The sequence below is a fragment of the Ranitomeya variabilis genome, chromosome 2 (assembly GCF_051348905.1).
Source record: "Ranitomeya variabilis isolate aRanVar5 chromosome 2, aRanVar5.hap1, whole genome shotgun sequence".
NCBI lineage: Eukaryota > Metazoa > Chordata > Amphibia > Anura > Dendrobatidae > Ranitomeya > Ranitomeya variabilis.
The window spans coordinates 706,758,719-706,768,885 of record NC_135233.1 but is presented as its reverse complement, the minus strand read 5'-3'; the positions used below and the strand labels follow the sequence as shown (position 1 = coordinate 706,768,885).

General features: G+C 47.3%; 1 protein-coding gene across 1 annotated transcript in view; it reads left to right on the top strand.

Moving 5' to 3' along the window:
* The first annotated feature begins 3,893 nt into the window (after nucleotides 1-3,893).
* Nucleotides 3,894-10,167, top strand: part of TRAF3IP2 (TRAF3 interacting protein 2) — a 57,163-nt gene continuing 50,889 nt past the window's right edge. Inside the window, exon 1 of the mRNA XM_077289476.1 lies at nucleotides 3,894-4,060. The gene's annotated coding sequence lies outside the window, so the exon portion shown is untranslated. The remainder of the gene's footprint in view (nucleotides 4,061-10,167) is intronic.

Sequence of the window (10,167 nt, the reverse complement as noted above, 5' to 3'; positions counted from 1 at the left end):
GCCCCCTCGTCACCATTTGCTCGTGTCTTTCTCACTGCCCCTGTATGGAGGGGCTGCATTATACTATGAGGGGGGCTGCATTATATTCTATGGGGGTTACATTGAATTGTATGGCAGGGCTGCAGTATACTCTGTGGGGTGGCTGCATTATACTCTGTGGGGTGGCTGCATTATACTCTGTGGGGTGGCTGCATTAAACTGGGGTGGCTGCATTATACTGAATTGAGGACTATGGGGAATATATTATACTATATGAAGAACTATGGGGTGCATTATACTGTGGGAAGTGAATTGTGCGACATGGATGACGATGGCGGTGCATTATACTATATGGAGCACTATGAGGAGTGTATTATACTATATGGAGGACTGAGCAGTGTATTTTAATATATGGACGACTATGTGGAGTGTATAATACTAAATGGAGGACTGAGGAGTGTATTATACTATATGGAGGACTATTAGGGGTGCATTATACTATATGGAGCACTATGAGCAGTGTATTATACTATATGGTGGACTGAGGAGTGTATTTACTATATGGAGGACTGAGCAGTGTATTATACTATATGGAGGACTGAGCAGTGAATTATACTATATGGAGCACTATGAGGAGTGTATTATGCTATATGGAGCACTATGAGGAGTGTATTTTAATATATGCAGGACTATGAGGAGTGTATCTACTATATAATTGTCTAAGGGTCACTTCCGTCTGTCTGTCCTTCTGTCTTTCTGTCACGGATATTCATTGGTCGCGGCCTCTGTCTGTCATGGAATCCAAGTCGCTGATTGGTCTCGGCAGCTGCCTGTCATGGCTGCCGCGACCAATCAGCGATGGCCACAGTCCGATTAGTCCCTCCCTACTCCCCTGCAGTCAGTGCCAGCTCCATACTCCCCGCAGTCACCGCTCACACAGGGTTAATGCCGGCGGTAACGGACCACGTTATGCCGCGGGTAACTCACTCCGTTACCGCCGCTATTAACCCTGTGTGACCAAGTTTTTATTGATGCTGCCTATGAAGCGTCAATTGTAAAAACATCTAATGGTGTAAAAATAATAATAAAAAAAAAAAAAATCATTATATACTCACCTTTCCCGCTCCTCGCGACGCTCCAGGCAGGTTCCGGTGGAAGGACGGTCTGCGAAAAGGACCTGCCATGACGTCACGGTCATGTGACCGCGACGTCATCACAGGTCTTGCGCACCTGCGTGAGAAGGACCTGCCTTGACGTCATGGTCATGTGACCGCGATGTCATCACAGGTCCTGCGCGAGAAGGACCTGCTGTGACGTCACGGTCATGTGACCGCGACGTCATCACAGGTCCTGAACGCGGAAACAACAGAACTACAAGGGTACCCTCGGAAGGTGAGTATATGTTTATTTTAAATTTTTTAACCTGTCACATACGTGGCTGGGCAATATACTACGTAGCTGGGCAATATATTACGTGACTCAAAAACGCGCAAAAAGCACACCTGCGTTTTCTGCCAAGAGATGCAGAATCAGTGCAGAAAAATCCACAGGCAAATCTGCAACATGTGCACATACCCTTAGGCATACCTCCCAACTTTTGAAGATGGGAAAGAGGGACAAAGTTGGCGGCGTGCAATGCGCGCCGCGTCAAATTTTAGGCCACGCCTCTGACCACACCCATTCATAATTAGTCACACCCATATCCACGTCCCAACCACACCCATTTAGCACTGCTGATCACACTGTTTCATATACAATAATTATAAACAAAAAAATATGGCCACACAGTGCTCCATACTGTATAATGGCCACACATGATGCTCCATACTGTATGATGACCACACATGATGCTCCATACTGTATAATGGCCACACATGATGCTCCATACTGTATAATGACCGCACATGATGCTCCATACTGTATAATGACCACACATGATGCTCCATACTGTATAATGACCGCACATGATGCTCCATACTGTATAATGACTGCACATGATGCTCCATACTGTATAATGGCCCCACATGATGCTCCATACTGTATAATGACCCCACATGATGCTCCATACTGTATAATGGCTGCACATGATGCTCCATACTGTATAATGACCCCACATGATGCTCAATACTGTATAATGACCGCACATGATGCTCCATACTGTATAATGGCCCCACATGATGCTCCATTCTGTATAATGACCACATATGATGCTCCATACTGTATAATGACCGCACATGATGCTCCATACTGTATATTGGCCGCACATACTTCGCACCATATAATGGCCACACATAGCTACTCCTACACACGCGGCTGCGCTCCGTACACGTTGCACACACGGCTCCGCTCCATACACCTCGTACACACGCGGCTCCGCTCCGTACACCTCGTACACATTTAGCTCCGCTCCGTACACCTCATACACACACAGCTCCGCTCAATACACCTCATACACACACGGCTCTGCTCCATACACCTCGTACACATTTAGCTCTGCTCCATACACCTCATACACACACGGCTCCGCTCCGTACACCTCATACACACATGGCTCCGCTCCATACACACACGGCACTGCTCCATACACCTCGTACACATTTAGCTCTGCTCCATACACCTCATACACACGGCTCCGCTCCATACACCTCATACACACAGCTCTGCTCCGTACACCTCATACACACACGGCTCCGCTCCATACACCTCATACACACACGGCTCCGCTCCATACACCTCGCACACACACTGCTCCGCTCCATACACCTTGCGCACACACACGGCTCCGCTTCATACACCTCGCACACACACGGCTCTGCTACATCCACACTGTAACCTCCTGACCCCACACAAGGCATTACTTACCTCATCCTGCAGCACCATGTGGCAAGTTGGCAACCAGCACAGCCGAGTCATGCAATCCACGGAGGTCCCGATCATGTGACCTCTGACTCCTCCCCTCCTGTGTGCGCAGAAAGCAGGCAGCCATACGGAAGGGTAAGGGCTCGGGGCATGGCTTAACACAAGGGGGCATGTCGGCAGCTTCTGCTGTCTGCGGGAAGCAGAGCGTCCCATGCTGGACAGCGGGGCAATGGCTCAAAACCGGGACAGTCCCGCACAATGAGGGACGGTTGGGAGCTATGCCTTAGGGTATGTGTCCATGTTCAGGAATACATTGAATGCTGCGTACAGCCGCAGCGTCCAGATGTACAGCATAGTGGAGGGGATTTTATGAAATCCCGTCTCCACTATGCGTGCGAACACGCATCTGGCGGCCCTGCGTTTACAGGCATGCGGCTCGTCTTTTTAGAATGCAGCATGTCTGTTTAGCTTGCGGCGACGCTCCGTCGCCACAAGGTAAATCACAGGGCCCTATGTATGGGGTGCAGAGATTCTGGATGTGGGCAATGAACACATCCGGAATCACTGCGCGTACAAAAAGGGGCAGGGTTTCTGCTCCGTCCAAAGCGCAGTCATTACGGAACATGGACACGCACCCTAAACCTGCATATTAACCCCATATCTGCTGGTTATTACTTTTTGACATGTCAGGTTCCCTTTAAAAAATGCTGCAGAAAGATAGACAAATAATGGCTGCACTATGTAATTGGGTGCTCAAGTAGTTTCCACTCCATTCAGTAGGCAGAACTCCTCACTAGCTCAGAGATCCCAGTCCTTCTCTACTTATGCAGAAAGATGTTATTTTAATGTTTATAACCAACTATGACTGAGTCTATATACACGGGGCTTTATTATAGCGCCATTTTGTGATGCATCTTTGTGGTCTCTTATTAAATGCAGCACGGTGTCTCTAGTCATAGAATTATCTATAGGCAACAAAGTCAGCAGGAAAAAATAATGCATGTTTGCAAACTAGAAAAACATCATTAATAACATAGGAACAGTTTATTTTTCTCGGTGACGAGAATGCTTTCCTCCTCCAGGAATCACTGCGGCCTCTTACCTCACAGAGGAGGAGTGGTGAGACATTACAGGCAGCAGCAGTTCCTCTTCCTGGTTCTGACGTGCCTACATAGACTGCAGGGCTGTACAGATAGACCAGGCCGGGAGAGTAATAACTGAGGTAAGAGCATGGGCTGTGGGGGCGGCGGTGTCTCCTGTAGTTATGGAGTAATATGCCTGTCAGCAGCATAGCCTTGGGGTCCAGCTAGCAATAGTGAGGAGTGCAAGGCCCAGAAATATGGATGGGAACATGGAATCCCTGACATATGGGATTTAGAAGGTTAAAGAGGAAAGGGCTGACAGAACTCGGTGTAATGTGCAGGGTCAAATTACAGGAGTAACACCAGTAATAAAAGTGATCTGTAAGCTGGAGGACTTTTATCCTAAGTTCACACTAGGCGTTTTTGCATGATACTGGTAAATTTAGGATGAAATTGTTTGCATTTATTTCAGAAAATTTTGGCAAAGTTTTGCAATTTTCAAACTTTACATTTTTATGCCTTTAAAGATAGATATATCACAGGAAATAGATAATGAATACCGTTTCCCACATGTCTGCTTTGTATCTGCAGTTAGTGTATTGTGGATAGGGTGGAATCCGCACTATATCACTGCACACTATATGGTATATATACCGCTCTATGTATTATGGAGCTATGTATACGTCTCCTGTCCTGTATATAGGGTGTAAATCTCAGTATCTGCTCCAATTTATGTGATTTTAAAAATATATATGCAGTACTCTGACTAAGGGCTTGTTTCCACTTGCGAGAATCACGTCCGTATCTCGCATGTGGAAACCAAGCTGTGGCGCCGGCAGTCCAGAGCGGAGCGTGTGGCCGCATAGGAACACATGGAGCTGCACGCTCTGCTCTGGAGTGCCGGTACCAGAGCTTGGTTTCCACATGCGAGACACGGACGTGATTCTCGCAAGTCGAAACAAGCCCTAATTGTGAAAAAGTGAAGGACTCTTTATTAGCCCATGTGGCAACGTTTCAGATCCAAAACAGAACATTGCTACCGTGCTCAATGGATAGCGCTGAAGTCCTGGGTTCAAATCCCACCAAGGACAACATCTGCAAGGAGTTGGTACGTTCTCCCCATGTTTGCGCGGGTTTCCTCTGGGTTTAGATTGTGAGCCCCATCGAGGACAGTGATGATAATGTGTGCAAAACTGTAAAGCTCTGCGGAATATGTTAGCGCTATATAAAAATAAAGATTATTATTATTATTTCTATGATATGGAACCGAAATGTTGCCACATGGGCTAATAAAGAGTCCTCCACTTTTCTCTTATTTAATCAGTGTGCTGCTTTTTTCTTTTTTTTTATTTTTTTTTAATTATAAATCCCTTTGATTTAAAGGGAACCTGTCACCCCCAAAATCGAAGGTGAGCTAAGCCCACCAGCATTAGGGGCTTATCTACAGCATTCTGGAATGCTGTAGATAAGTCCCCGATGTATCCTGAAAAATGAGAAAAAGAGGTTAGATTATACTCACCCAGGGGCGGTCCCGCTGCGGTCCGTTCCGATAGGCGTCACGGTAGGGTCCAGGGCCTCCCATCTTCTTACGATGACATCCTCTTCTTGTATTCACGCAGCAGCTCCGGCGCAGGCGTACTTTGTCTGCCAGAGCAAAGTACTGCAGTGCGCAGGCGCCGGGAAAGGTCGGAGACGCCCAGCACCTGCGTACTGCAGTACTTTGCTCTGCCCTCAACAGGGCAGACAAAGTACGCCTGTGCCGGAGCCGCAGCGTGAATACAAGAAGAGGACGTCATCGTAAGAAGATGGGAGGCCCTGGACCGGACCGCGACGGCCATCTTACCGGGACCACCCCTGGGTGAATATAATATAACCTCTTCTCATCTTTCAGGATACATCGGGGGCTTATCTACAGCATTCCAGAATGCTGTAGATAAGCCCCTGATGCTGGTGGGCTTAGCTGACCTTCGATTTTGGGGGTGACAGGTTCCCTTTAAGGGTATGTATCCTAAAAACATTTCACTCACTGCTTAATATTTGGTGGTGCTCAGTTATGACACATATATCATGGCCGACGTCGCCACCCAGCACACCTGGGCAAGGAAGGGGTCCACTAGCCGACAGGGAGATGGCACACCATGTGGCTCTTGAGTCGTGGGGGCCCAGCGCCAGCACAGCCCACCCGCATCATATTTTCAACTGTCTCTGCAGTCACAGTAAATCCACTGTAATCGACAGTAAGAATATACTGTAGTAATCAGCCTACACAACGGTATCTTTCACTAAAATATAATCGGAATTGGCCTCAGATAGTAAAATGTAAAAAGTACAAAAATATCATCAAAATGAGTCAGATAGTTGCCGGTGCTCAGTAGTGATGAGTGAATATACTCGTTACTCGAGATTTCCCGAGCACCCTCGGGGGTCCTCCGAGTATTTTTTAGTGCTCGGAGATTTTGTTTTCATCGCCGCAGCTGAATGATTTACATCTGTTAGCCAGCATAAGTACATGGGGGTTGCCTGGTTGCTAGGGAATCCCCACATGTAATCAAGCTGACTAGTAGCTGTAAATCATTCAGCTGCTGCAATGAAAACTAAATCTCCGAGCAGTCATAAATACTCGTAGACCACCTGAGCGTGCTCGGGAAAACTCGAGTAACGAGTATATTCGCTCATCACTAGTGCTCAGTAATTATTTTTTCATTGACGTCCGTCTAGTAATAGTAATTCCAGAATTTTAGTAGAAAATTATTGTATTTTTACTACAGTTGTTTTTTTTTCTTCTTCATAGAATTATGATAAGCGGAATTTAGTTGCGGGCGCTCCTTAATTGTTTTTCTGTTGTCCATTTAGTACATTTTTTTTTTTTTTGCCAAATATTTATATACTCCTTTTTTATATATGCTTTATCTTTTAATTTCTAGATTTTCTTCTATTCTTGGTATGCTTTTTTTTTCCCCTTTCTTCTATTCTAAATGTAAGGCTATGTGCACACTTTGCTGCGTGCTCTGCGGGTTCTCCCGCAGCGGAATTGATAAATCTGCAGGGCAAAACTGCTGCGGTTATCCCTGCAGATTTATCGCGGTTTGTTTTGCGGTTTCCGCTGCGGGTTTACTCCTATACTATTGATGCTGCATAGGCAGCAATATGCAGCATCAATAGTAATGTTAAAAATAATAAAAATGGTTTATACTCACCCTCTGATGTCCGGATCTCCTCGGCGCTGCACGCGGCGGTCCGGTTCCAAAGATGCTGTGCCGAGAAGGACCTTCGTGACGTCACGGTCATGTGACCGCGACGTCATCTCAGGCCCTGCTCGCACAGCAACTGAGACCGGACGGCCGCGTGCAGCGCTGAGAGGTGAGTATAGCATCATTTTTTATTTTAATTCTTTTATTTTACACTTTTTATGGTTCCCAGGGCCTGGAGGAGAGTCTCCTCTCCTCCATCCTGGGTAGCAACCGCACATTATCCGCTTACTTCCCGCATTGTGGGCACAGCCCCATGCGGGAAGTAAGCGGATCAATGCATTTCTATGGGTGCAGAATCGCTGCGATTCTGCACAAAGAAGTGACATGCTGCGGGTTGTAAACCGCTGCGTTTCTGCGCGGTTTTCCCGCAGCATGTGCACAGCGGTTTGTGGTTTCCATAGGGTTTACATGTAAATGTAAACGCTATGGAAACTGCTGCGGACCCGTAGCATCAAAATCGCCGCGGATCCGCGGTAAAACCCGCAAAGTGTGAACATGGCCTAACAAATTAAAGTAACCAGTCAGCAGGATTGTGCACAGTAACCTACAGACAGTGTCAGGTCGGCACCGTTACACTGATTACAATGTTACCTGGGCTGATGAAATCCATCTTGTGGTTGTTGTATAATCTTTATTTTCAGGTTTGAGTTAAAGGGAACCTGTCACCCCCAAAATCGAAGGTGAGCTAAGCCCACCAGCATCAGGGGCTTATCTACAGCATTCTGGAATCCTGTAGATAAGCCCCCGATGTATCTTAAAAGATGAGAAAGAGGTTAGATTATACTCACCTGGGTGGGCGGTCCGATCCGATGGCGTCGCGGTCCGGGTCGAGGCCTCCCATATTCGTACGATGACGTCCTCTTCTTGTCTTCATGCTGCGGGAAGGTCAGAGAGGCCCGGGCCTGCGCACTGCAGTACTTTGCTCTGCCCTCAACAGGGCAGATAAAGTACGCCTGTGCAGCAGCCGCGGCAGAAAGAAAAGAAGAGACAGTCATCGCATGAAGATGGGAGGCGCTGGACCCGGACAGCGACACCCATCGGACCCAAACCGAACCGGGACCACCCTGGGTGAGTATAATCTAACTCGTTTTTCTTATCTTTCAGGATACTTCTGGGGCTCATCTACAGCATTACAGAATGTTGTAGATAAGCCCCTGATGCCGGTGGCCGCAGCTCATTCTCGAATTTTGGGGTGACAGACTCCCCTTAACAGCTATTGTATTTTTTTTCTCTACTACCTGTGTGATGATGATTCGTTTGAGTATGCTTATCCTGGGATACTCAAACAAAGTGTCATCAGAGCAGGGGGCAGAGGCTGCGGTTGCTATCAAATCCCCTGCTCCCTCCCTGAAGGTGAAGCGTCATCAGAGCAAGGGCAGAGGCTGTGGTCACTGTTACAGCCTCTGCCCATTTCCATGAAACAAAGCTGATCAGTGACACTCGTTTCAGGGCATTGCTGACCCTATTGTATTCCTCGTGCTCTGTCTCACCTGTGCGATGTGCACTCGGTTGTCAGCTTAGCATGGAACAGAGCAGTGTCACTACTCGCCTATGCAGTAGACTGCCACTGCCCCAAAACTAACATCACTCAACTCTGCCAGGTATAGTGACACCACTCTGTTCCCGTCTTATTACACTGTGTTCCAAATTATAATGCACAAAGAGTTTAGGAGTGATAAGGTTAGAATTTTTTTGTTTGTCATTTAAACTCATTGATGGTGATGTGTGTCAGGGCTCTTTATATCACTGAAAGCAATTGCAGATACCTGTGCAAATTAGTTTGGCAGGTGTGTCCAAATAAAGGCCAGACTACTTAAAGGGAACCTGTCACCTGAATTTGGCGGGACCTGTTTTGGGTCATATGGGCGGGGTTTTCGGGTGTTTGATTCACCCTTTCCTTACCCGCTGGCTGCATGCTGGCCGCAATATTGGATTGAAGTTCATTCTCTGTCCTCCGGAGTACACGCCAGCGCAAGGTAATATTGCCTTGCGCTGTCGTGTACTCCGGAGGACAGAGAATGAACTTCAATCCAATATTGCAGCCAGCATGCAGCCAGCGGGTAAGGAAAGGGTGAATCAAACACCCGAAAACCCCCGCCCATATGACCCAAAACTGGTCCCGCCAAATTCAGGTGACAGGTTCCCTTTAAGAAGGCTGTTCCACATTATTAAGCAGCCTACATTTTTTGCCAAAATGGGAAAGAAAAAGGATGTGTCGGCTGCTGAGAAGCAACAAATTGTGGAGTATTTAGGTCAAGGCATGACTACAATCAACATTGCCAAGACACTTCATCGTGATCATCGCACAATCAAGAAGTATGTAGCTGATTCCCAGCACACACGTTTGCGTGCTGATAAGGAAAAATTGAGGACTCTTTCCAACAGGCAATTGCGTAAAAGAGCAGCTGCAAAAATGCCTTGTCATAGCAGCAGACAAGTTTTTGAAGCTGCTGGTGCCTCCAACGTCCCCAGAACAACAAGATGCAGGGTCCTTCAGAGGTTTGTAGCTGTGCGTAAGCCATCCTGTCGACCACCTCTATCCACTGCACACAAGCAGAAACGGCTCCAGTGGGCCAAACGATACATGAAGACTGAGTTCCAAACTGTTTTGTTCACCGATGAGTGCCGTGCAACGCTCGATGGTCCAGATGGATGGAGTGGAGGATGGTTGGTTGATGGACACCCCATGAAAACACGGCTAAGGCGCCAACAAGGAGGAGGTGGAGTAATGTTTTGGGCTGGAATCATGGGGAGAGACATTGTCGGCCCCTTTATGATCCCTGAAGGGGTAAAGATGAACTCCATAATCTATGTGGAGTTTCTAAAACAACACTTCCTGCCATGGTTCAAGAGGAAGAACTGTGCTTTCCACAGCAAGATCATTTTCATGCATAATAATGCACCGTCTCATGCTGCAAAAAACACATCTGCATCTCTGGCTGCTATGGGCATAAAAGAGGACAAACTTATGGTGTGGCCACCATCTTCCCCTGGCC